A 26,652-nucleotide genomic window follows, 5' to 3' on the forward strand; every position below is an offset into this window, starting at 1 on the left:
TTAATTTCCATGTTTTTTAAAATTCATTTACATGATGTGGGTGTTGCTCTTTAGGCCAGCATTTATTGTCCATCCCTAATTGTTTGAGAAGATGGTGGAAGCCATGAACATCTCAGTTCTACAATAGAAGCTCAGTTGGAGGTTTTGAGACCCCCGCTTGCTGTCATGCAGGCTGCTGCCATCATGGATGTAGCTCTCAGTGTTCAATGGGGCTTCCAGACTCTCGTGGCATTGCAGCAATCTGTTAGGATTGTGGAGGTGCCACCTGAGGGAGTGAGAGTGAAGCATGAGTCTACTGTCCTCTCTCAGGATAACAGTGCTTCCACCACTGCCACACTGCCAGTGCTCCTGCTGTCGCATGTCAGCCAACCAGCCAGTCCAGGGTGTTGTCACCCAAGATGACAGGGCTGAAGCCAGGCCCTCAAAGCTCAGAGCTGCTCAAGAGCATGCTACAAACCTGTCTGCAGTCTCTCCTAGTGTAATTCAGCAGTCTTCCACCAGCCATTCACTGGGGAGGCTCTGCATAGGAGCTTTAGAACAGACAAAGGTACCATCAAGACAACCACTGAGGGAATGCACAAGGGTGAATAGTTCAGTTTTGTTTTTATAATTGGATGTTGTGTATTTGGAGTAGATGACCTCTGTGCTCCATGACCTCCTGGATGTTCTGCAGGGCGGCATACAGGGAAATATTCAAGATGTTTCTAGCTCCTGCCTACAAGGACCCAGAGGCCTAAAAATTGAGGGTGACGGTGACTACACTGGACACTGAAGGGACCATCCTGCCCTGGCGTGAGGCTTTCAGCCAGATTAAAGGAGGTAGCACAGTTCAGTGACTGCCTCCTTGTTGAACCTGAGTCATCTCAGGGACTGCTCCTGAGCCAGGTGTAGGTATGAGAAGTGGTCCTGGAAAACTCCTTGTGGGTGAGGCCTTCTGTGAAGAACCCTCTTCCTCATCCTCCTACCTACTCACAGATTTCCATTCTCTACATTTTCTGCTCCATTTCATGTTGCAGACCATGAGGCACTGCAAGCACAGCTTTTATACCTGGGTCAGGTATTCCTCTGTCCTCCCTGATTTTAAGCACTAACTCAAAAACCATCTCCCAAGACACAGCACAGTGCCTCCACAAACTCAGCCTAAGCAAAAAATAAGTGGAAAGCACCTCATCTGAACTTGGTGATTGGTTTTTAAATAGTGCTGGAGCAGGGCCCCTCAATTGCTGAGCACTTGATCTTTAGTGAGTGACAAGTAAAACCCACAGTCTTCCAAAGAAAAAAAATCTGTTCCTTCAAAATCACCCACACCGTGTTCCTCTTCTTCCACTCCAAACCATCATTGTCCCCCACATTTGCTGTGCTAACATTAAATTAAATAAGAATGTATATTCCACCTAGGGTTTTGAGATGGAGACAGTTCTGGAGTTAAAGCTTGATTCTTTAATGTGCTATGATGTAGATACTAATTTGTACCCACTTACCTGCAGTTGGCACTGGCTCACCAACTTCACTAATGCCAATTGCAGATGCAAAGTGCATCTCCAGCAAGCTCAACTGCCTGCTTCGCGAACACATTCAACACCCTTATTTTAGTGATCCCCAAATGGCGACCTGCCTCTCCAGGGAATTGTGTGCCATTTTCTCCTGGAACAGTATTAACACCATTTGCTGAGGACTACCACATGGAGGATTTCTTCCAGATTGCAGCAGACAGCTTTTGTAACACGGAGCACAAATGCTGGGATGACACTCTAATGTGAGAAGTTGGAATTTTAAAGGGCTCATCCAAAAGATAATTAGAGTAATTTTCAACATTTCCTCCTGGAATGCCTGTCCGTTGTTGAACCAACCAATTTGTGCCCCATCAATGAAAATTGTTTTTGCCCCTTTTAAAGTTTTAAGGGATTATTTTGTTATTTTTTTCACTTCAACATACTTCCATAAAACCTCTTTTTTATTGTTTCAATAGTATTAGTAATAATATTTGGATAGTTTGAGTGCAATATGGTTTACATTCCTCTGTTCCATACAAAATTCCATTAAATCTAATTTCTTGAAAGGAGCAGTACTCCATGAATGTGATATTTATTTTAACAACTTTGGATCTTCATTCCTTGTAACGTATTTAGCATACCCTTATTTAGGCTTGTAACAGTAACCAGGGATAGAGCACAGCGTGATAGTGGGGTGGGAGGGGAGTGGCATGGGAGGAGGGTGGCGTGAACACTGGGAGCAGGGTGAACTGGAAGGCTGCACTTTTGCTCTTCCTGAACCCAGAAGAAACATTTTTTTTAATATAAAAGTACCTTTTGGCCTCTCGTACATCTTTAAGGATTGCCAGTTAGGCCATTGGATGTCTTAAGAAAATAGGACTTTCAGTTGCTGCACATTTCTCCCTAAGTGATGCAATCAGGTAATCTGCAACAGGTGTAGGACCCCATTTTCTATATTTAAATAGACTTCTGTTTTTGGTGATTGCTGTTCACCCATTTGAAAGCCTGTTGGACAGTAGATTCAGGCAGATAAATGGGTGCACAAGATCCCCACCAAACGTTCAACTGTCACTCATTGATTTCTCAGATAAGAAATTGACATCCTGTAGCTAAAAGTCACATGCAATGGACAGAATTTAATGCCCTATTCCCAGGCGGCTATGGAGGTGAGGGGGCGGTGGGGGGATGTTTAATTGGGTGGGAGGTTGCCAGGTGGTGACCCCATTGCTTTCTTGCCTCTGCTCTGATTAAGTCCAGGGCAGGAAGGCTCATGGACAGTCTTCCCATCCCAATATGAAATGAGGCCCTTAATGCCCACTTAAGAGCTTCATCCCACTGCTGTTGGTGTTCAACCAATGGTTGGTGGGAAATTCACCAATGCAGGGAGTTTGGGTTTGCTTATGGGTTCCCAGGGGAGGTTCCTTGTTGTCAGGCACTCAGTGCCTGATTGAGGGACATGGCATCAGGAAGTGAGGGGGGTGGTGTGCGGTGGGGGGGGTGTGCGGGAGGGGAGCGCTGAATGCTACCCCCATGCCTTTGCTGCTAACCACTCCTCTCCCGTGACCCCTAAACAGTGAAGCCCATCCCACCTTCACTCACCTGTGGCCTGGTCCCTCGCTGATCCTGGACCTTTGATGGATGCATTGCGTACAGCTGTCATCGCTCTCACTGATGCAGACTGCAATGGACAGTTGCTGGCCTCTGATTGGTTGGCAGCTCTCGGTGGGTTGGGGGGGCTGATTTCTGCCTTCGGGGTCCTTGATCCAGAGGAAGGCCCACTGCTGGCCACTTAATATAGTAAGCCTTCACCAAAGGTGGTACCAGGTCCTTGCCAGCTCTCCAGGCAATCGCCTGGATTACAGAATCACAGAATTGTTACAGTGCAGAAGGAGGCCATTTGGCCTATTGTGTCTGCACTGGCTCACTGAGCATTTTAACTTAGTGCCAATCTCCTGCCTATTCCCTGTAACCCTGCACGTTGTTTCTATTTAAATAATCATCCAATGCCCTCTTGAATGCCTCAACCGAACCTGCCTCCACCACAGTTCCAAGCATTGCATTCCAAACCCTAACTACTTGCTGTGTGAAAAAGTTTATCTCACCTCGCATTTTAAAGTCCGCCCCATGTGTTTCTGACTTTTAAGTCTATGGGATCGAATGGATTTGGAACAAGATGTGATACTGATGAGTTGCAACAGTTACTTCAAAAGGCTATGAGAGATTTCTAACTCACAAGTCTTATCTATGGACATGGGAACATCTATAACATGCTGTCAACTTACTTTCTTTTGTGAAGCTTCTGGCAACGCCACATGCTTCAGCTGTTCATGTCTTATGCCTATTTGTATATTTTTGATATAAAACTGCTGTGTGACTGAAAATACAAGTCACAGAATAGAAGCTTTAAGCAGTAACTAAAATGATTGTAAAGGCTCAGATGAAGGAATGCTTAGCTGCACCCTCTTTTGTGACCTTGACAGAAAAAGGTAGCCTTGCTGGAGTGCAAAAGTGATTGTGTATTTTTAATGGTTAGGTTTTTTTCATCTTTCTTTCATAAATATTACATTCAAGTGACAGATTATAATAGACAATAAAATTGCAGTGATTGCTATCATAACTAATTTATTCCATTCATTTTCAAAATGTGGGTGATGCTGGCAAGGTCACATTTATTATCCATCTCCAGTTATCCTGAGAATGTCATAGCGCACCTTCAACCACTGCAGTTCCTGTGATGATCGTGCTCCAATGGTGCTGTGAGATAGGGAATTCCAGAATATTGATCCAGCAATGATGAAGAAACAGCAAGGTATGTTCAAACCAAGGTGGTGTATGCCTTGATGATGTTCCCATGGCATTGTTGTTCTTGTCTTTCTCAGTGGTAGATACTGCAAGGGACGTAGTTGCTGTCAAAATAATCTCAGTGAGTTGCTGCTGTGCATTCTGCAGATCATAGATACTGCCACCACAGTATGCATTAATATATATGGTGGTTATTGAGTCCATGGTGCACTGATCAAGTGAACCTCACTAACCTGGATGGCCTGGAACTTCTTGAAGTTTTGCTGCGGTTGTACTCATCCAGATTGGTGGTCATATCCCATCACCACTGCCAACTTGAGCCTTGTAGATGGCGGGGTAGCTGCGAGGCATCACACATCACAGAAGGAAGGGGTCATCAACAGTGCTATCAAGTGGCACTTGCTGAGCAAAAACCTGTTCACTGATGTTCAGTTTGGGTTCTGTCAGGGCCACTCAGCTCCTGACCTCATTACAGCCTTAGTTCAAACATGGACAAAAGAGCTGAACTCCAGAGGTGAGGTGAGAGTGACTGCCCTTGACATCAAGATCGCATTTCACCGAGTGTGGCATCAAAGAGCTCTAGCAAAACATGGGGTCAAAGGGAATCAGGGGAAAACACTCCACAGATTGGAGTCATACCTAATGCAAAAGAAGATGGTTGTGGTTGGAGGTCAAACAGCATAAGTAGCAAGTGATAGACAGAGCTAAGCGATTCCATAACCAACGGATCAGATCTAAGCTCTGCAGTCCTGCCACATCCAGCCGTGAATGGTGGTGGACAATTAAACAACTCATTGGAGGAGGCGCCACAAATATCCCCTTCCTCAATGGTGGGGGAACCCAGCACATCAGTGCAAAAGATAAGGCTGAAGCATTTGCTACAATCTTCAGCCAGAAGAGATGAGTGAATGATCCATCTTGGCCTCCTCCGGAGGTCCCCAGCATCACAGATGCCAGTCATCAGCCAATTCAATTCACTCCACGTGATATCAAGAAATGGCTGAAGGCACTGGATACTGCAAATTTTACAGGCTCTGACAATATTCCAGCAATAGTACTGAAGACTTGTGCTCCAGAACTTGCCGTGCCCCTAGCCAAGCTGTTCCAGTACAGCAACAACATGGGCATCTACCCGGCAATGTGGAAAATTGCCCAAGTATGTCCTGCACACAAAAATCAGGAGGAATCCAACCTGGCCAATTACCGTCCCATCAGTCTACTCTTGATTGTCAGTAGAGTAATGAAAGGTGTCATCAACAGTGCTATAAAACGGGACTTGCTTAGCAATAACGTGCTCACTGACGCCCAGCTTGGGTCTTGCCAGGGCCACTGAACTACTGACCTTATTATAGCCTTGGTTCAACATGGACAAAAGAGCTGAATTCCCGAGGTGAGGTGAGAGTAACTACCCTTGACATCAAGGCCGCATTTGACCAAGTGTGGCATCAAGAAGCCCTAGCAAAACTGGAGTCAGTGGGAATTGGGGGGAAACTCTCCGCTGGTTGGAGTCATCCCTAGCACAAAGGAAGATCGTTGTGATTGTTGGAGGTCAGTCATCTCGGTTCCAGGACATCACTGTAGGAGTCCCTCAGGGTAGTGTCCTGGGCCCAACCATCATCAGCTGCTTCATCAATGACCTTCATTTCCATAATAAGGTCAGAAGTGGGGATGTTCGCTGATGATTGCACAATGTTCAGCACCATTTGCAATTCCTCAGATACTGAAGCAGTCCATGTCCAAATGCAGCAAGACCTGGACAATATCCAAGCTTGGGCTGACAAGAGGCAAGTAATATTTGCACCACACAAGTGCCAGGCAATGATCATATCCAATAAGAGAGAATCTAACCATTGCCCCTTGACAGTCAATGGCATTACCATCACTGAAGCCCCCACTATCAACATCCTGGGGGTTGCCATTGACCAGAAACTGAAGTGGACTAGCCAACTAAATACTGTGGCTATAAGAGCAGGTCAGAGGCTAGGAATCCTATGACGCGTAACTCACCTCCTGATTCCCCAAAGCCTGTCCACTATTTACAAGGCACAAGTCAGGAGTGTGTTGGAATATTCCCCACTTGCCTAGATGAGTGCAGCTCCACCAACACCCAAGAAGCTTGACACCATCCAGGACAAAGCTGCCCGCTTGATTGGCAACACATCCACCACTGACGCGCAGTAGCAGCAGCGTGTACCATCTACAAGATGCACTGCAGGGATTCGCCAAGGCTCCTTAGACAGCACCTTCCAAACACACGACCACTACCATCTAGAAGGACATGGGCAGCAGATAGATGGGAACACCACCACCTGGATGTTACCCTGTAAGCCACTCACCATCCTGACTTGGAAATAAATCACTGTCTTTCACTGTCGCTGGGTGAAATTCCTGGAACTCCCTTCCTAAAAGCACTGTGTGCGTACCTACACCACTGCAGCAGTGCGAGAAGGCAGCTCACCACCATCTTCTCAAGGGCAATTAGGGATGGGCAATAAAGGCTGGCCCAGTCAGCGAAGCCCACATCCCGTGAATTAATTTAAAAAAATCTCAGTTCCAGGACTTCACTGCAGAATTTCCTCAGGTTAATGTCCTAGAACCAGCCATCTTCAGCTGCTTCATCAATGACCTTCCTTCCATCATAAGGGCAGAAGTGGGGATGTTCACTGATGATTGCGCAATGTTCAGCACCATTCATGACTCCTCAGATACTGAAGTAGTCCATGTCCAAATGCAATAAGACCTGGACAATATCCAGGCTTGGGCTGACAAGTGGCAAGTAACATTTGCACCACACAAGTGCCAGGCAATGACCATCTCCAGCAAGAGAGAATCTAACCATCGCCCCTTGACGGTCAATGGCATTACCATCACTGAACCCCCCACTATCAACATACTGGCGATTACCATTGACTAAAAACTGAATGGACTAGCCATATAAATACTGTGGCTGCAAGAGCAGGTCAGAGGCTGGGAATCCTGTGGCAAATAACCCGCCTCCTGATTCCCCAAAGCCTGTCCACCATCTACAAGGCACAAATCAGGAGTGTGATGGAATAGTCTCCACTTGCCTGGATGAGTGCAGCTCCAACAACACTCAAGAGGCTTGACATCGTCCAGGACATAGCAGCCCACTTGATTGGCACCCCATCCATGAACATTCACTCCCTCCACCACTGACGTACAGTAGCAGCAGTGTGTACCATCTACAAGATGCACTGCAAAAACTCACCAATGCTTCTTAGACAGCACCTTCCAAACCCACAACTACTACCATGTAGAAGGACAAAGGCAGCAGATAGATGGGAACACCACCACCTGAAAGTTCCCCTCCAAGTCACTCATCATCCTGACTTGGAAATATATTGCCATTCCTTCACTGTTACTGGGTCAAAATTCTGGTGCTCCCTCCCTAGCAGCACTATGGGTATACCTACACCACATGAACTGCAGTGGTTCAAGAAGGCAGGTCACTACCGCCTTCTCAAGGGCTATTAGGGATGGGCAATAAATGCTGGTCTAGCCAGCGAAGCCCACATCCCATGAATGAATTAAAAAAAAAAACCAGCCTCTGCCCTGCTGTTGTAGCTGCAATGTTAATATGTTTAGTTCAGTTGATTGTGGAGTAAATGGTGACTTCCAAAATGTTGATGGTGCAGGACTTGGCAATCCTGGTGCCATTGAAAGTGAAGGGAAGATGGTTGTGTTTCTCTTCTTTGAGATGGCCATTTTTTGGTACTTAAATGGCAGAATGTTAACTGCCAAATGCCAGGAGGTTATGTCTGATGTCATCTAGATCCTGCTGTAGTGTCAGCTGTTTCATTACAAACAATTCCTGCTTTAATGAGGCAGAATTTCAATCATATATTGAAACTGCATTCAGTGTGGGAGGTGTTTCAACAAAGATATTTTCTTGCCTCCACATCCCATGTGGAACAATTTGTTGGCCTTTTCTTATCACCATGAGCAGCTGCAAGAAAAAAGGCAGCCATATCATCCGAGCTGCCGTTTTAATGCAGCTGTGTCCAGCAGTGATGCAAAATTAATCAAGTATTGGTGGGCAAGTTTCTGTTGGAACCTATTCATGAAGACTATCAAGGCTGGTGAATAATAACCAACTAGTCAAAATGTCATTACTGATTATTCCTAAAGTGCTTTCAAGTTGGGTGCTTTAAAACATTATAAAATCATTCACAATAATTAAAGGAATCAAATTCATCCTAATATAAATATTCACACTGAGAAAACTCAGCTGCATTTGGGGAAATACATTCTAATCTCCTACATATTTGTGATGTGCAGAAATAATCCAGATTCACAGAGTCAACAAACATGACAGTTTTAACTGTTAATACAGTTTGGTCCATTCAGTGTTATTTTAAATAATGCGTTCGAATTGTAACAATACATGATTTGAAATGTCATTATGGTGACATATTATTTGTGAGAAATATATATTAAATTTTGTGAATAATGCTAAATAATCATTAGCAACCACAAAATACTGAAAGAAAAACCCAGTGTACCAGTATAGTCTTGTCAAAATGTAGCCTAATTATAAAAGCTCCAGTGAATTATACTTGAGGTTAAGGAGCTTAGATCCAAATATTTCTCGCAGAGCACTCTCCCTGTTAGCTGCCAGAAATGTGGGACAGAGGTCCCAAAATGTACAGATCCTGTGTCTGGAATTCACGGAATATATCTTCCAATCTCTTGCTGTAATTTCAGCAGAAATCCCCTCAGAAAATTTTCACAGCAAATTAGATCATGCTTTAGCTAAAGGACTCAACCACAAATAGCTCTATAGCAATCATGGCAGTTGTGCATTCTTCCAAGTCCTGAGTGCTATGAACCAAGTCAGTACAGAGGTCATATTCTGTCCAAACCTTATCCAGTTCTTGGACAGGAGCGGATATGTGACATTGCATATAAAACCACTTGCTGAAAGGGCACTTAAATGTTCCCAGTTAGGCAGCACCCTAGTCAGTCTGAAACTGTGAATATCCATGGGGAGAAATAATATTTTACTGAACAAGAAATACTTTAAAATCTGAGTCTTTAAAAATGATTTGTTTTTAATTTTACTTACTTGGCCGAGACACTCCCTTATAATAAATATATCCCCTGCATTTCTCCTTCAGATCGCTGCAGTACCTAATTAGTGCTGCAATATATAGAATGGTGCGTGCCAGACAGCCAAGCGGCTGAGCAAGGGGGCCCTCTGCTTAAATATAGGGTGGAATCATCTGGCGCCATTGGCAGGGGGAGGGGAGGACAATTCGGCAGGAGGGGCAGAAATCAGTTTCGCACCAGTGTGAAATCACAGCAGGATCAAAACATGAATCCCACTGGAGACCGGCGTGAACCCAATTTGCAACCCGCAAATGGGATGTGAAGTAGGGCCCGACCGGAATTGTCCCTTCATGCCCGATTTACCGTTATGCCGGCCCGAACACGCCTGGACAAGCAAGACCTGCAGAAGTCGGCACTCACGTTTAGGCCTTGCTCAGATCATGGAAAATGAGGAGCGGAAGATGCTGGAGCCCTAAAACTACTGGACCCTGGGAGGAACACAGGCGTTGCATACCAGGTGGATCCTCATGCACATGGCTCTTCCGTGAAGTAGCTCCCAGAAGGTGGGAGGTCTCCATTGATGCTTCGGGTCTGCTTCGGAACATCACGGTCTTGGCCATGGGCTGCTATGGATGATCGGCAAAATGGGGGGGTGAGGAAAGGCTAGCTGTGAGTGGAAGGGGAAGGTGTTCTGGGGATTGGGGGGCGGTTGGGGGGAGAGGAATGTCTAGCTGTGAGTGGAAGAGGAAGGTGTAGCGGGGCGGGGGTGAGATTGGGGGGCTGGTGAAGGTGTCAGGGCGGGTGAGGTTGGGAGGGGGAGGAGTGAGTACAGGGAGAGGAGGGTGTACAGGGGAGAATGCTGCAACTGGGGAGGTAGATGTAAGGCGGGAGAAGTATGAGAGATGGAGTGTGGAGAGGGAAAGTGTTGGGGGGGTAGTGCAGAGAGGGGAAGGTTTTTGTGGGGGGAGTGCTAAGAGGGGAAGGTGTTTGCAGGGTGGAGGGAGTGCAGACAGGGGAAGGTGTCCAGGGGAGGAGTGAGTGTGGAGAGCGGAAGGTGTTCAGGTGGAGGAGGAAGTGCGGAGAGGGGAAGGTGTTCGGGGTAGGAGGCAGTGTGGAGAGGGTAAGGTGTTCGGGGGGAGGAGGGAGTGCGGAGAGGGGAAGGTGTTCGGGGTAGGAGGCAGTGTGGAGAGGGTAAGGTGTTCGGGGGGAGGAGGGAGTGCGGAGAGGGGAAGGTGTTCAAGGGAGGAGGCAGTGTGGAGAGGGTAAGGTGTTCGGGGGGAGGAGGGAATGCGGAGAGGGGAAGGTGTTCAGGGAGGAGGGAGTGCAGAGAGGGGAAGGATTTTGGGGGGAGGATGGAGTAAGGGTGGAGGAGGGGTTTATGTCCAGGTGAATGTGCAAGGGAGAGATCTGTGGAGTCAATGACTGCCTCCTGGTTAGCAAACTGAAGATGGGCGTGGTAGGAGGGAATGGTGAGTGCGAGAGGGGACAGACAGAGCTGGTAGGGTGGGAGGGTGAGGGTGCATCGGTAACAGTAGAAGGAACAGGAAGGGTGGTTGATGGGGACTTGGGGGCAGAGACCTTGGGGGTGGGAAGGAGGAGGTCAGAGAGGTCATTATGGATTGGGATGGGATTATCACAAAATTAGGGAATGTGCATGTTCACCTGGACATCCTGGAAAGACAAAGGTGCAGGTCAGTAGGTGATGGTGGGGAGGTGGAAGGTGATGTCAGGGGGGTCGACAGTGATGAGGGAAAGGACATGGGTGACAGGGGGAGGGTAAAGGATGAGGGAGCTGATGATATACTTGACCACGACCATCGAAAGTGAGTGGAGCCTCGTGTTGGATGGGCACAGGTGCTGCATGGGAGTGTGATCAGTGGGTGGGCGGGGATGCAGGTCAGCTCAGATGGACAACTGAAAGCGAACCCCAGCAGGTAGCATTGAAAATGCTCAGGACAGTGAGGTGAGTGTGATGGATGAAAGCTCCGTGTGCATAGAAGAATGCTTGCACGAGGCTCCAAAAGGCCCTGCCACAGACACTTCTTCCTCCAGAATTACTTGTGGTCCCCCGACATGCAGCTGAACTGTTAGCTGGGGGGATGCAGTGGGAGGTCTCGCGAAGCCTGTCAATGAAGCTAAAACATTACACATTATTCAGTGAAAGTGAATATATTTTCAGATTATAAAGTGACAAAATATGTTCACCCCTGGGACCACTTATGATCAGAAATTCTTAACTTTTCTAGGCCTACCACTTCTTCTAGGTGCTGCCCTGACATCCACAGGAGGTGGAGACAGCCTGTGCAATGGTCGGCCCTATTGCCTCTGATTGCTTCGGCATGCGTCCTCTGGAAAGCCGAGGCCTTGAAGGCCCTGGCTTGCTTTGGCTGTCCTCCTGTGGGCCTGGGTGTTCCTTCTACGGTGACAGAGGACAAGCTTGAGGGGATCACAGGCAAAGGGGAGTCTGAGGGAGCGGATAGCCTCTGAGATTCCTGAGTGGATGACCTAGGAGTACCCAGCTGCTGCTCTCCTCCCTTCTGGTGCCCGGGGGGCTGCCATCTTCTTTGCTTTCGGGGCCACCTGTCACCTGGAGCAGTCCTGGTCTGGAGACATGATGTAGGCTGCTCTCTGGAAGGTAAATGATGGTTTTTCATAGTGAAGAATGGTCAAAAGCCATTGTTATACAATAGGAGGGAGACAGTGGTCTGAAGCACTTCATTGCAGATATTTTCAGCCTTGATAGCCCTCCTTTTTTATAAAGCAATCCCAGAGTCAGAGAGGTGGGGAGTTTATTATCCCTGTGTTTTGGAGTAAAGTTTGACAATGGCAGGTTTAAAATTCCACACAAGAGTGCTGTTTGGGCAGGGCCATTCAAGGGAGACCCCTGCTCACTATAATCCAAGTTGGAACTTTCCAGAAAGCTTGCTGGACTGCTGAAGTTGCAAAAGTCAGGTGATCCCTCAGCAGCCATTTTAGAGTTCATCAGAGGTTCAAAAGGAATAATTATTTTTTAAATTGTAATATCGACATGCCTGCACTTGCATGACACGCCATTTTAAATAAGGAACTGTCACTCTATTATAAATTGAACTAATTGCACAATGCTGTTTAAATGTGAACTATTCCTCTTTCCATTCTGTAAATGGCAAAACGTAACTCCTGTCATCAGAGCAGGCTTGGTGCAGGAATCAGAGTGACTGTCTGTATTTTTTAAAGTGCTTATGAAGTGTTGCTAAATTTAAAAGAACAGCCACTAAATTAAAATTAAACACAGAGGGGTAAGTTTCCACCAAGGCTTCCCCTGCTCTCCAGTCATAACACAGCCAGAAGAAATAGCTGCTTATGCACTTTTCTAGGGTTTCTGCTGAATCACCACCAAAATAAGACAGGAGTTTGGAAGAACACCTGTGGAAATTCCTTTGGAAATGACGCAGCAAGTTAATCCAACATTAACTGACCTCCACAGGATTCTCCTGTAGAGCCCAATTTACCATTTCATTCTCAGTAGGTGGGGAACAATGGCTTGGATTTTGCAGCCAGCGGTGAAGCGATGGTATTTGCCACTGACCTTGAAGAAAGCTGATCACAAAGATCTAGCAATCTCTGTGACATTGATTTCCCCTTTCGCAATTTTAGTTTGAATCTGGTGTCAAATCAAGGCATTCAGCAACAGTGATGTCATCACGCAGGATAAGCAGCCAATTGCAAACAGCAAACCAGAATGTAAAATGACCTGATTATCATTCATGTTTTAATATCATTTTACGGGGAGAAAAATAAATGATGGGGCCATTCTTATAGGATTAAGGTAGAAGCTGAAATATCATATTTTAATTTTAAATAAATAAAAATGTAGAACTTCGATGGTAATGGAGAAATTTGATATTCCACAGAACAAAGAAAAATAGCTTTTCAGGGTCAAAGAGGTCTTTCAGCACTAATTGTGAACTTTGCATTCCATTAATCACATTCAACAAGGTGTAATGTTTTCAAGAATTTTTACAATTAGATGAATAGTGCAAGAGGGTACATTCACATCAGTTGTGCGATTTATAATTAATTGTAGACAGGGGTCTTTAAAAGCGCTCCCCATGGAGTAGTACAGAATGACTGACAGCAATTTCTTACTTTTAATTACAACTGCACATGTGCAGATGTGCAGACCTCAGAAATTGCTATTAGTTTCAGAGGAATAATAATGCTGAGCAGTGACGTTTTCACCATCTTTACTACCACAAAATCTGAGTCTGTGGGCAGAACTGTCCCAGAATTGCACAAAGTGTGGTAGCAGGCTTGAAAAACATGGAAACCAGGCAAGAGAAAGCTTAAATAATTTCTCAAATCTATTCATTGACAGCTATAAAGAGGTGTGTAGAGCGCAGGCCACAGGCAGCCCTGCCTTGGTTATTACTTCAATGTGGATGAGGAGAAGAAAGGCCCGTCACCGATTGGCACAGGTCCAGAATGTGCAGTGGCATGAGCGAGGCCCCAAGAAGTCCAAGATGCTCCCAAAGAGGGGCAAATGCAATGCAGACCAGTGATCCGACCACAGGTATATCGAAGACGCTGCTCATATATGGAAATGAGTGAAAGGCAATGTCGTAGGCGCCTTCGATTGTCCAGGAATGTGGTAGCTCATTTTTGCCACCTCCTCCGTGAAGAACTGATGCTGCGAGGACTTGGAGGGCATCCCATACCGGTAGCTTTGAATGTAACTGCCGCATTGAACTTTTTTTGCCAGTGGCCCGTTCCAGGACTTCACTGGGAACCTTTGTGACATCTCCCAATTGGTGGCACACAAATGAATGAGGGAGATGACAGATGCCCTTTTCACTAGAGCTCACCAGTATGCCCAGTTTCACATGGATGCCAAAAGTCAGGCTGCCAGGGCTGTGGGATTCCCAGTGATATCCGGTTTCCCATAAGTGTAGGGCACCATCGACTACAAACATGTGTCCTTGAGAGCTCCCTGTGAGATTCATCAATTGAAAAGGATTTCATTCTCTGAACATCCAGTTAATTTGTGATTACAGAAGGCAAATCCTGCATATTTGTGCTAGGTACCCAGGGAGCTCTGACAGACTCTTACATCTTGACCAGCTCGCAGGTGCCACAGATATTTGAGGGATCTTGGCACTTACAGGGTTGGCTCCTCAGGTTAAGGGATACCACAGAAGGTATGGCTCATGACGCCCGTTCGCCGTCCACATAATGCTGCTGAAGAGAAATACAATGCTGCACATTCCGCCACCAGGTCCTTTATTAGAGCAGATGAAAGGCCTCCTGAAGATGTTTGGGCTGCTTAGGTGGGGCTCTCCAATACTCGCCACAGAGAATGTCCAGGATCATTGTTGTCTGCTGTGCCCTGTACAATCTTGCACTGCAAAGCGGGGATGGCTTACTTGAGGGAGACATGAAGGAGCGAGAACTTTCCTCTGACAAGGAGGACATTGAAGGGGATGGATCTGACAAGGGCCAGGAGGTGGGCGAGGCACATGAAGAGGCCATTGCACGGGTACGACACGGCAGACGTGCCGGTGACAATTTGATAGCTACAAGACTCCAGGAGGAGTAAAATGCAGGTACATTCTCACAATTGTTTGTTTCTCTCACCTTTACAGCACCTTTTGTGTCAGAGAGAATTTTTCTCACAAGTTCTATGCTTTCTTAAAGATTGGGAAAATATCTGTCTGCTCTGATGTTGGTTTCATCCTTGGAAGGCTTTAAACCACAGTTAAATGAGTAGCGTTGGTGACATATGGCCGCTGTAGGACTTGAACAGCACTCCCTTCTCCCAGAGCCTTAGGTAACTTTACATAGAATAGTACTTTCACCCATGCACTCACCAAGTCAGTATGATTTGCAGCTTATAAACAGCTGGAACTCCAAATTACCCAGGGATGCACTCATGTCACCCTGGTACCTGCTCAATAATGGGGACCGACCACACATATTACTCTTTCAAGCATAACCAGATGTCTGGCTCAACATGGAGCAGCACCGTGAGAGCACCATATGTCCCATTGCCAGCTCTCCTCAATGCGGATTGATGGGGCATCGTCTTGCTAAAGCCAGCTAATCACCATTCAGACTTCATAAGACAATAAGCATTAACACCTTCGTCATCCAGTTAGGTTTCGAGGATTATTTGCATTGCCTTCACTGGGAGTGCCTCACCAGGACTATCATTTGCTGAGGTCCAATCACTCGGAACCCTGCAATCATCAGAAGCATGAAAAGTCCCTGTCCCAGATGATCTTTGCATTAGGGCAATGCCTTGAGCATTCATTTTGGACACATTGGCCAAGGTAACATTGTTTCCTGCATGGACCCTGCAGAGGCCTTAGAGAGTTGGCTTTGCATCACGTTGAGAATATCACAGTCCTCGAGATGGTACAGCAGACAAGGCCATTCCTGTCTCTCTGTCCTAAGTCACTGAGATCCCTGTCATGAAATGATTTCCTATTCTAGTAGAGTGCTATGTCTTTCCGCAAGGACTACTGACGCCCTAGTTAAGCAGGCGTGCAGCTCCAAATGAAAATCATTTGAGCTCAGGAAATAGCTTCATCAAGATGAACACATATCTCTTAAATCCTACACTCTAACCCCTCTTTCAGTCAAGGCTAAGGTGCCCATTGTATCCTTACTTGCCTAGTTCAGCGTCATGCTCATAGAGAATGACAAATCACTAAGGAAGGATGTTCAGCATTCAACACGGCCACTACATCTTCCTCCAGACAAGCATGGGAAACCTATGGGTTTCGATCATTAAAGTGCCAAAAAACAAATTCTCACACCTGAAAAATCATTCAAACAACACAGACGAATCTGCTTAAGTCACCACGACTACTCGTGCCATCTACAAACAACTGTTAGGAAATAGAGGTCGTTTAAGTAGGTTAAATTGGTATTTGTAGGTGTTAGGAATGAGTTTTAGCTTTAAAGTTTAAGTTTGATTTGTATTTCTGTATCTGTGTGTTAAGAAACATCAAATTGAGTTTTAGTTCCACTTTAAAAGGTGCTGGCATTTCTAATAAGAGTTTACGACTTAAGAAGTTAAACAAACACAAGAGTAGAAAAACAGCGCTGTTGCCTAGCAACAGGGGTCCAGAGAAGCAAGTCCCTCTCACAGACACAGGCAGAAGAAGAAAGTCTGCAGTTTGTTTTGGAAGCTGTTGGAGTTCAGCTGCCAACAGAAGCCACCCAGAAGGTGCAGGTAGCCAGCTCCAAGTTAACATTGGTTGAAAGTAGCTGCCAGAGAGAGACTGGAGCAAGAGGGACAGATAGCCTGTCCCAAGCTAAAGAAAAATCCCAAAAAATCCAGGAGAGTGGAAAAGGGGAAAGTCCAAAGCAGACCTTCTAGATGCAGCCCCAACATCTGCAGCTGAGATGGAGGCAGCCTGCTGACTGCTAGGCCCTGTTGACCGAGATAACTTTGGCAGTCGTCCTCTGTGGCCTGAGGCCATGAGGGCCTTGCCTGCTAAGCGTCTCCACCTCGGCCTGATCTGCTGCAGTTGATGTGTCACTGGCAGAGGGTATGCAGAGCAGCAGGGCACCCTTGGAGTGTTATGAGTGGATGCACCTGTGGTGCCTGGCTGGTGCTCTTCCTTTCTGTGAGTGCCCGATGGCTCCTCCATGGTTCCTTGAGGCGACAGGGCACCTGGAGGGAAGTCAAAGTGCCCCATTCCCCTCTTGCCTAGCCGCTGCTGAAACACACCCATGGCTACAGCGATGGAGTGCAAGTCTGAGCTCAAATCTGGCAGAAACTGCTGGGCCTGGGTCCCCATGGTGGCTGCCACTCTTCCCATGAAGACTTTGATGTGCTCTCATGCCGGAGTCACAACTGCAGACAAAATGAAGATGGACTCCTCCAGCCTCCGGTCTAGTCTGCGAATGGCCTCTGACAACTCTGCCTGACGTTCCCCTGCCTGTCTCTGCATCGCCAAGAGGTCTCTTTGGGCTAAGTCCAGAGGCTCGTCATCTGACTTGGACTCAGCAGGGGCCTGGTCTCCAGCAGTCCTCCGAATGTCAGAGTCTCGGCTGTCAGCATTTCCAGCAGCTGTGGACCGGTGTCTGTGAGGTGAACCCGAGCCCGCTCTAGAATGAAGACCCACTGAGCTGCATGTATCTGTGCTGGTGGATGGTGCAGGTGAACTCAGTGATGGTGCTTCCTCTAAGGATACTAAGGCTTCCTCCGCAAATGTAGTCTGAGGCTCTCAGCTGTCGTGTCTGGAGGATGATACCCTCCCCTTTCCTTGCTTGTACCTGGAATAGCAGAGAATTAGTGATTGACTAAGCAGGGTGATACGTTAAAAATCTCGCACAGTCATTGCTTGCATTTGCAGGTGGGGGCTGGATGTATCCTCACTAGATTGTTGGGGGCAGTTGATCTCACCCTTCCACACAGGCATTGACTTCCTCCTTTACTGCCAGCTCACTGGCCTGTACCTCGAAGCTACTAAGGGGATGAATTTCTGGAGTGTCACCTCCCGTCTTTCCAAGCTACCTTTTGCTACCTGATATCGTGGCCTGAAGAAAGACAGAAGGATTGATTGTGAGGCCATTGGGCCAATGAGCAGTTCAGAAGTATGCATGCCTATTGTCACTGCTGATCCCTCCCCAGTAAGCGATTAAGAATCCGTTTGTCCTTGAACTAATATGAGATTGGGAGCTTAAAGTGGCTGGCACTCACTGGACACTGATGTCCCATTTGCTGGTCATGTATGACATCCTAGTGGATTTTAACCCTTCGACTGCCTGATGTCCTCATTAGGGTGTGAGTTTGCAGTGAGTAGATGTTTCACTTATCCTGGCAGAGCACAGCAGATCATCCATTCTCTTCCTGCACTGCAGGCCAGTCCTGTTTTGGGTTTTACAGGCACTAACCATCCCGCCGATCTCCTTCCAGGCTGCCGTGGTCAGGTGGGAGGGCCTCCTGCTCCCATTCCAAGGAAACAGCACCTCCCGCCTTTCCTGGATGGCCTGGAGGAGAGTCTCCAGGGACTTTTCGCTGAACTGTGGGGCTGGAGGTTGCTTTCTTAGACATTTTTGTCTGGGGTTCCTGGCCTGCAGTGAGCAAATGTCTGTGTGGCTGCGGTTTAAATATGACACCAGAACCTTCGATCCCATGAGGTAATGGCAGGGTGGGCAATTTCCTGCCCACCCCGCCACAAGATTTGCTGAGCTCCTCACAGATGCATAAATATTGAGCTGAACAGCGGAATATTGTGCGTGTTCAGCCGTTCTACAGCCCAATGGGGAATCACTCCAACTTTCCCGCCCACCACTGGACTTAATCTCCAGAATGGAAGATTCCACCCTATATTTTGAAGTTGTTGCCACTTTGAATATGGATGGTGAGCACTGAGTAAACAGAGAAGGTGAATAAAAATTTTAGGTTCAAACAATATATGTTGGAAAGAAAAGCCAAAGTTAAAAAGAGAATAAAATATCCTGTTCCTACAGAACAGGAAAATAGGGGAAGGAACAATAGACCAAGAAGTTAAAGCGCTAACTCTAAACAATTATCAATCAAAATAAATAAATTAATATCACTTTAATAAGATGCCAGTGTCAATTTCCTGACTCCCTCAAACCTCTTTCTAACCAATTAGACTCAAGTCGGGAGTGTGATGAAATATCTTCACTAGCCTGGATGTGTGGAGCAAACAAAAACAAAAATACCTGGAAAAACTCAGCAGGTCTGGCAGCATCTAAGGAGAGGAGAGTCCGAAAGACCCTTCAACAGAACTAAGGAAAAATAGAAGAGTGGTGAAATATAAGCTAGTTTAGGGGGGGTGGGTGGTGGGGGTGGGGGTGGGGGGTGTGGCGGGGTTGGGACAAGTAGAGCTGGATAGAGGGCCAGTGATAGGTGGAGATAACCAAAAGATGTCATAGACAAAAGGACAAAGAAGTGTTGAAGGTGGTGATATTATCTAAGGAATGTGCTAATAGGTGACATTAAGGGTAAAAAGCAGGACGGGCAAGGTACAGATAGCCCTAGTGGGGGGTGGGGTGGGGTGAAGGAATCAATAAAGGCTAAAAGGTAGAGATAAAACAATGGATGGAAATACATTTAAAAATAATGGAAGTAGGTGGGAAAAGAAAAATCTATATAAATTATTGGGAAAAAAAGGGGGGAAATCGGAAAGGGGATGGAGGAGAGAGTTCATGATCTAAAATGGTTGAACTCAATATTCTGTCCAGAAGGCTGTAAAGTGCCTAGTCGGAAGATGAGGTGCTGTTCCTCCAGTTTGCGTTGAGCTTCACTGGAACAATGCAGGAAGCCAAGGACGGACATGTGGGCATGAGAGCAGGGTGGAGTGTTGAAATGGCAAGCGACAGGGAGGTCTGGGTAATGCTTGCAGACAGACTGAAGGTGTACTGCAAAGCGGTGACCCAGTCTGCGTTTGGTCTCTCCAATGTAGAGGAAACTGCATTGGGAGCAACGAATGCAGTAGACTAAATTGAGGGAAGTGCAAATGAAATGCTGCTTCACTTGAAAGGAAGTTTGGGCCCTTGGATGGTGAGGAGAGGGGAAGTAAAGGGGCAGGTGTTGCACCTTCTGCGGTTGCATGGGAAGGTGCCATGGGAAGGGGTTGAGGTGTAGGGAGTGATGGAGAAGTGGACCAGGGTGTCCTGGAGGGAATGTTCCCTGCGGAATGCTGCCAGGGGGGTGAAGGGAAGATGTGTTTGGTGGTGGCATCATGCTGGAGTAGGCGGAAATGGCGGAGGATGATCCTTTGAATGATGAGGCTGGTGGAGTGATAAGTGAGGACAAGGGGGACCCTATCATGTTTCTTGGAGGGAGAAGAAGGTGTGAGGGCAGATGCGCGGGAGATGGGCCGGACACGGTTAAGGGCCCTGTCAACCACCGTGGGTGGAAAACCTCGGTTAAGGAAGAAGGAGGACATGTCAGAGGAACTGTTTTTGAAGGTAGCATCATCAGAACAGATGCCACAGAGGCGAAGGAACTGAGAGAATGGGATGGAGTCCTTACAGGAAGCGGGGTGTGAGGAGCTGTAGTCGAGGTAGCTGTTGGAGTCGGTAGGCTTGTAATGGATATTGGTGGACAGTCTATCACCAGAAATTGAGACAGAGAGGTCAAGGAAGGACCATTTGAAAATGATGAAGGGGTGGAAATTGGAAGCAAAATTAATAAATTTTTCCAGGTCCAGACGAGAGCATGAAGCAGCACCGAAGTAATCATCGATGTACCGGAGAAAGTGTTGTGGGAGGGGGCCGGAGTCGGACTGGAACAAGGAATGTTCCACATACCCCATAAAGAGACAGGCATAGCTGGGGCCCATGCGGGTACCCATAGCCACACCTTTTATTTGAAGGAAGTGAGAGGAGTTTAAGGAGAAATTGTTCAGTGTGAGAACAAGTTCACCCAAACGGAGGAGAGTAGTGGTGGATGGGGATTGTTCGGGCCTCTGTTCGAGGAAGAAGCGGAGAGCCATCAGACCATCACGGTGGTGGATGGAGGTATAGAGGGATTGGATGTCCATGGTGAAGAGGAGGCGGTTGGGGCCAGGGAACTGGAAATTGTTGATATGATGTAGGGTGTCAGAGGAATCACGGATGTAGGTGGGAAGGGACTGGACAAGGGGAGAGAGAATGGAGTCAAGATAGCAAGAAATGAGTTCTGTGTGGGCAGGAACAGGCTGACACGATCGGTCTGCCGGGACAGTCCTGTTTGTGGATTTTGGGTAGGAGGTAGAAGCCGTCCGAGGTTGGGAGACTGTGGAAGGAAGATCTCCAGAGGAGCTGAGGTCAGTAACAGTCCTGGAAACAATGGCTTGATGTTCAGTGGTGGGGTCATGGTCCAGGGGGAGGTAGGAGGAAGTGTCTGCGAGTTGACGCTCAGCCTCTGCGAGGTAGAGCCAGTGCGCCAGACAACAACAGCACCACCCTTGTCAGCGGGTTTGATGACAATGCCAGGGTTGGACCTGAGAGAACGGAGTGCAGCAAGTTCAGAGAGAGACAGGTTAGAGTGGGTGAGATGAGCAGAGAAATTGAGACGACTAATGTCACGCCGACAGTTCTCAATGAAAAGATCAAGAGAAGGTAAGAATCCAGAGGGAGGGGTCCAGGTGGAGGGAGAATATTGGAGGTGGGTAAAAGGATCCATTGAACGGGGCGAGGACTCCTGCCCAAAGAAGTGAGCATGGAGACGAAGGCAGCGGAAGAAGAGTTCAGCATCGTGCCGAGCCCGAAATTCATTGAGATGAGGCCGTTAGGGTATCAAACTAATTCCTTTGCTGAGCACTGAAAGTTCAGCGTCGGAGAGGGGAAAGTCAGGGGTATGGTGAATACACAGCCGGGGCTGGGATTGGAAGATGGAATGAGGACAGAGGGACAGGCAGGGGTGGAGGGTCCTGGATGGGTGTTGGTGTCAATGAGTTGTTGGAGCTTGCGTTCCTTTGTACCTAAAAGAAAGAGAAAAAGTTTCTTGTTGAAGTGTCGGATGAGACGAAGAATAAAATGAAACTCGGGGCACGCGCCGCTTTGAAAAAGGGTGCGGCGGTGTTGCTGGAGGGAGAGGTCGAGTGTGTTCATATGGCGGCGCATGGCACTGAGTGTGGATCTCAGAATGCGATGAGAACAGCAGTCCGAAGAGCGTTGTATGTCCCAGAGATACCTGTAATCCTGGGTGGGTTCGAAACATGAGGGATGGAACTGCAGTTGAAATCCACGTGCAGGAAGTCGGAGACGGAGACAGAGACAGTCACTGAGGAAGGAAATATGGCTGTGAAAGCGGGTTTTAGTAAACACCTGGTCAAACACCAGGAGAGAAATGGAAAGCAATGAAGGTGAACATGGCAAAAGAGAGATACGAAAATCATTACGGGGAGTAGAGCAATACTTCTTCAAGGTAGGCATTCCTTGAAGAGAAGTGGCAGTCAATTAAACACTAAGATAAAAGCAAAAGAACTGCGGATGCTGGAAATCCAAAACAAAAACAAAAATACCTGGAAAAACTCAGCAGGTCTGGCAGCATCTACGGAGAGGAGCACAGTTAATGTTTCGAGTCCGAATGACCCTTCAACAGAACTAAGTAAAAATAGAAGAGAGGTGAAATATAAGCTAGTTTAAGGGGAGAGGGTGGGACAGGTAGAGCTGGATAGAGGGCCAGTGGTAGGTGGAGATAACCAAAAGATGTCACAGACAAAAGGACAAAGAGGTGTTGAAGGTGGTGATATTATCTGAGGAATGTGCTAATTAAGGGTAGAAAGCAGGACAAGCAAGGTACAGATAGCCCTAGTGGGGGTGGGGTGGGGTGAAGGAATCAATAAAAGCTAAAAGGTAGAGATAAAACAATGGATGGAAATACATTTAAAAATAATGGAAGTAGGTGGGAAAAGAAAAATCTATATAAATTATTGGAAAAAAAGGGGGGGGAAATTGGAAAGGGGGTGGGGATGGAGGAGAGAGTTCATGATCTAAAATTGTTGAACTCAATATTCAGTCCAGAAGGCTGTAAAGTGCCTAGTCAGAAGATGAGGTGCTGTTCCTCCAGTTTGCATTGAGCTTCACTGGAACAATGCAGCAAGCCAAGGATGGACATGTGGGCATAGAGCAGGGTGGAGTGTTAAAATGGCAAGCGACAGGGAGGTCTGGGTAATGCTTGTGGACAGACCGAAGGTGTTCTGCAAAGCGGTCACCCAGTCTGCGTTTGGAGCTGCAATTGCTGATGAAAATCAGTACCATCCACAACAAAGCAGCCCACAATTTGTAGGTGATTTTACCTCTTTCTTAAGTTCACAGACTGAGAATTGCAATTGACACAATCTCACATTAAATCTATCACTTTTATTGAGAATTTCAAGCAAAACAATTTCAATTAATTCACACATTTACCTCTCAGGTGCTTGATCTAAGATGACTATACGTTGCTTAGGAGCGATCATTGACTGAGATCTTCCTGCTTGGTTCACCGGGACTCTTCCCTTTGATAGATATCATTTATCTTCCTTCTTGAGTGCCCCTGTGTGGGACTTTTCCAGAGTTTATATACAGAATTCAGTTTGTGAAAGAGCTCATGCACAATACTCTTCTGAATGCAGATTGGTTAGCTGGATGCATGATCGGCTGTTGGATGGTTAACGTATTCCCAAGTTGACATCCATTGGCCTAGCCATATAAGGACTTCTTCCTGTTCCGCTGTGATTCCCTGTCCAGTTTTAATTACCCTCCACTGGCTTCAACCAGTTTGTTGTGATTAACATTCTATTCAAGTCAAATTGTTCTACTCAGTTCAGCAGTATCACTGCAATTAACAAGTATCAATGTAATTAGCAAGTATCGTACCTATCTAGTTTCCGCATAACAAATACTGCTCTGAACTTGAAGCCAGTCTGTTAACCCTTTCTTTACAACTTGCCAAGACCTTCTTTGACAGCATTCTCAAACCAGCAATCTCCACCACTTAGAAAGACAAGAACAGCAAGCAAATGGGAACATCACCACCTGCCAGTTCCTCTCCAAGTCACTCACCAGCCTGACTTGGAAGTGATCGCCACTCCTTCATCATCGCTGGGTAAAATTCTAGAACTCCCTACCTCACAGCAACGGGGCTACCTGCACTACACAGACTGCAGTGGTTCAAGAAAGCAGCTCATCACCATCTTCTCAAGAGTAACTGGGGATGGACAATAAATATTGGTCTTGCCAGGGATCCCTGCACTTCAGGAATAAATTTTAAAAATAAAAATAACGGGACTCCTCATAGCTTCATGACTGTACAATCACTACCTGTTCCAGCAGTACAGTGCGTGAGTGGAAAACACAAAATTGTTTTTTCTTTGAAAAATCACAGCAGAAGTATTCTAGATACACCAGATAAATTGAATGGAATAAAGCCCAAGTGAAATGGGAGCAACTTATTTTCAAAGTTTTGTGTCATATGTGTAAATCTTCAAATATTGATATCCAGGCATACTTGCCTGGAGTTCCTTTGAAGGTTCTCTTGATTGGTCGCTGTAACCTCCGTGGAAGATCGGCAAAATGTCTGGTTTTGCAGTTTATCTGCGGTTTCTGTGAATTTTCTGTCATAGTTACAGTGCACAATTGGCAAAAGCTGCAAAGAAATTAAGGCTCAAGTTTTTAATATGAAAAGGCATAATGGCCTGTCACCATATAAATCTAGTCATGCATTGATTTAGTCCTTTTATTGTGCTGATTAGGATCCTGGAAATCCTTCAAAGCATCAACAGGCTAGATATTGCCCTCCTGGGGAACATATAGGGCCAGTTGCAGTTTTATATGAAATTGCAGAATATTTCTGATGCTCAAGGGAAACCAGTTACTAAATAGATGAGCAGCATGATTAGTAAGCACTTATACAGATTTGCTTCATGTCCTTAGTTTTGTTCTCAATTGAAATGATCATTTTTCATACATTTTTAAAAAATTTCCAAGATAACTATTATCAAAATTCAAATTACTCAAGCTTCATCCACAGTAAACATCAATGTTTCTTGTACTGTGTCCATGTATCAGCATTCGCTGACGGAATTCAAGTTAGGCAAAGTGCCTTGGCTGCTCTCCTGAGGTTGTCAAAAATACTACAGCAATTTCTTTTCCACAGGCGTAGAACTTGGCTGGAGGAGTAGCTATGAAATGCGTTCATTCCATTTACATGGCTGCCCCATCAACTGGCTTCCATGATGAGTTGTGATGAGGTAGAACCCCATAATGTCCCAGTACTTCAAGCCTTGAGGGAGAGATGTACTTCAGAAGATCATTTTGCAAATGCAAGGTGGCTAAACACTGTAGGAAGTATCAAGGGAGAAATGGAGCAGAGCCTGATGTATTTAAGGAGGTGATGCATGCATGCCATCTGTCGGTGTTTGGCTGCTGCTCTGCGTAAGGCGGATGGGGCGGTGGCAAGGAATGGTAGTTGCCTTCAAGAATAGTGCCAGGAATCAATGAGTCACTTTAAAACTGTCACTTCTGAAGCTGTTGAATAGGAGTTTAGGTTTCAGGTATGCATGGTTTCTTGCTCAAGAGGGCAAGTGCGGTTTCTAAACACAAGAAAGGAAATCCTAGTGAGTACAGAAACTACGAAGGAATTCCACTGATATCAGTAGTCTCCAAAATGGTTCTTTGTCTTGCCATGGCACACATATTGGAGTCTTCAGAGGGCCACAGAGTAATCAAGACAGAAAAGGCTTGTTTTGTTCTGCCCTATCTCCCCTGACTACACCCCTAATGATTTTGAGTACCTCCTGCCCTCCTGCCCCCTTTGTGAAGAAGCTGGCACCTATGATAGTATGATCTTGGACTGTACCTAGGATGTTATTCCAGCTCCAGAATCCATGTAAGGTCATTAGAAGACTCAAAGAATCTACCTTGCGAAAGAGATGATATATTTTTACACATGGGCAGTCACTCTCACCTCACCTCTGGAGTTCAGTTCTGTTGTCCATGTTTGAACTAAGGCTGTAATGAGGTCAGGATGAGTGGCCTTGGCAGAACCCAAACTGAGCGTCAATGAGCAGGTTATTGCTGCGCAAGTGCGACTTGATAGCACTGTTGATGACACCTTCCATTACTTTACTGATGATGGAGAGTAAACTGATGGGGCAGTAATTGACCGGGTTGGATTTGACCTGCTTTTGGTTGCAATTTTCCACATTGCTGGGTAGATGCCAGTGTTGTAGCTGTACTGGGACAGCTTGGCTAGGGGCATGGCAAGTTCTAGAGCACAAATCTTCAGTAATATTGCTGGAATATTGTCAGGGCCCATAGCCTTTGCAGTATCCAGTACTTTCAGCCATGTCTTAATATCACATGGAGTGAATCGAAGTGGCTGGAGACTGGCATCCGTGATACTAGGGACCTCCGGAAGAGGTCAAGATGGATCATCCACTTGGCACTTATGGTTGAAGGCTGTTGCAAATACTTCAGCCTTAATTCTGTTAATTAAGCTACTGTGTAAGTAGTAAAAAAAAGTTCAGCAGAATAATACCTTAAAATATTGTTTCCTCTCATTTAACTAGTTTGCCCTATCATAGCTATGAGTTGTCTGGAATCTAGAACATCATAATCATGTTTACCACAAACCTAACCTCTCTCTTTAATGTCACTGCTGAGACATTTCCTCTGGAAAGTGGTCTAAATAGGTTGTCAGGTTAAGCAGAGGCTCTGTTAGCTTGGTTCCCCTCCTTGTTGCCTCAACCATTTCACCAGGCTATGACAAGTTCAGAAAGACTGCAGGAAATAACTCCTTTGTATGTTTTATTTTAAGGTTGGTTAGTTATGATTTGTTAATCTTTTATAG

At 46.3% G+C, this 26,652-nt stretch overlaps 1 protein-coding gene and 1 long non-coding RNA gene across 4 annotated transcripts in view; one reads left to right on the forward strand and one right to left on the reverse strand.

The window, feature by feature from the left end:
- Positions 1 to 26,652, forward strand: part of pde1a (phosphodiesterase 1A, calmodulin-dependent) — a 628,668-nt gene that overhangs the window by 201,966 nt on the left and 400,050 nt on the right. The window lies entirely within an intron of this gene.
- LOC144686273 (uncharacterized) lies at positions 4,129 to 23,414 on the reverse strand. Its single transcript, XR_013577886.1, has 3 exons — positions 23,229 to 23,414; positions 12,824 to 13,008; positions 4,129 to 4,381 (listed from the first exon to the last, which is right to left on the reverse strand). It is a non-coding gene; the product is annotated as an uncharacterized LOC144686273 (long non-coding RNA).

This window comes from Cetorhinus maximus, chromosome 11 (genome assembly GCF_964194155.1).
Source record: "Cetorhinus maximus chromosome 11, sCetMax3.hap1.1, whole genome shotgun sequence".
NCBI lineage: Eukaryota > Metazoa > Chordata > Chondrichthyes > Lamniformes > Cetorhinidae > Cetorhinus > Cetorhinus maximus.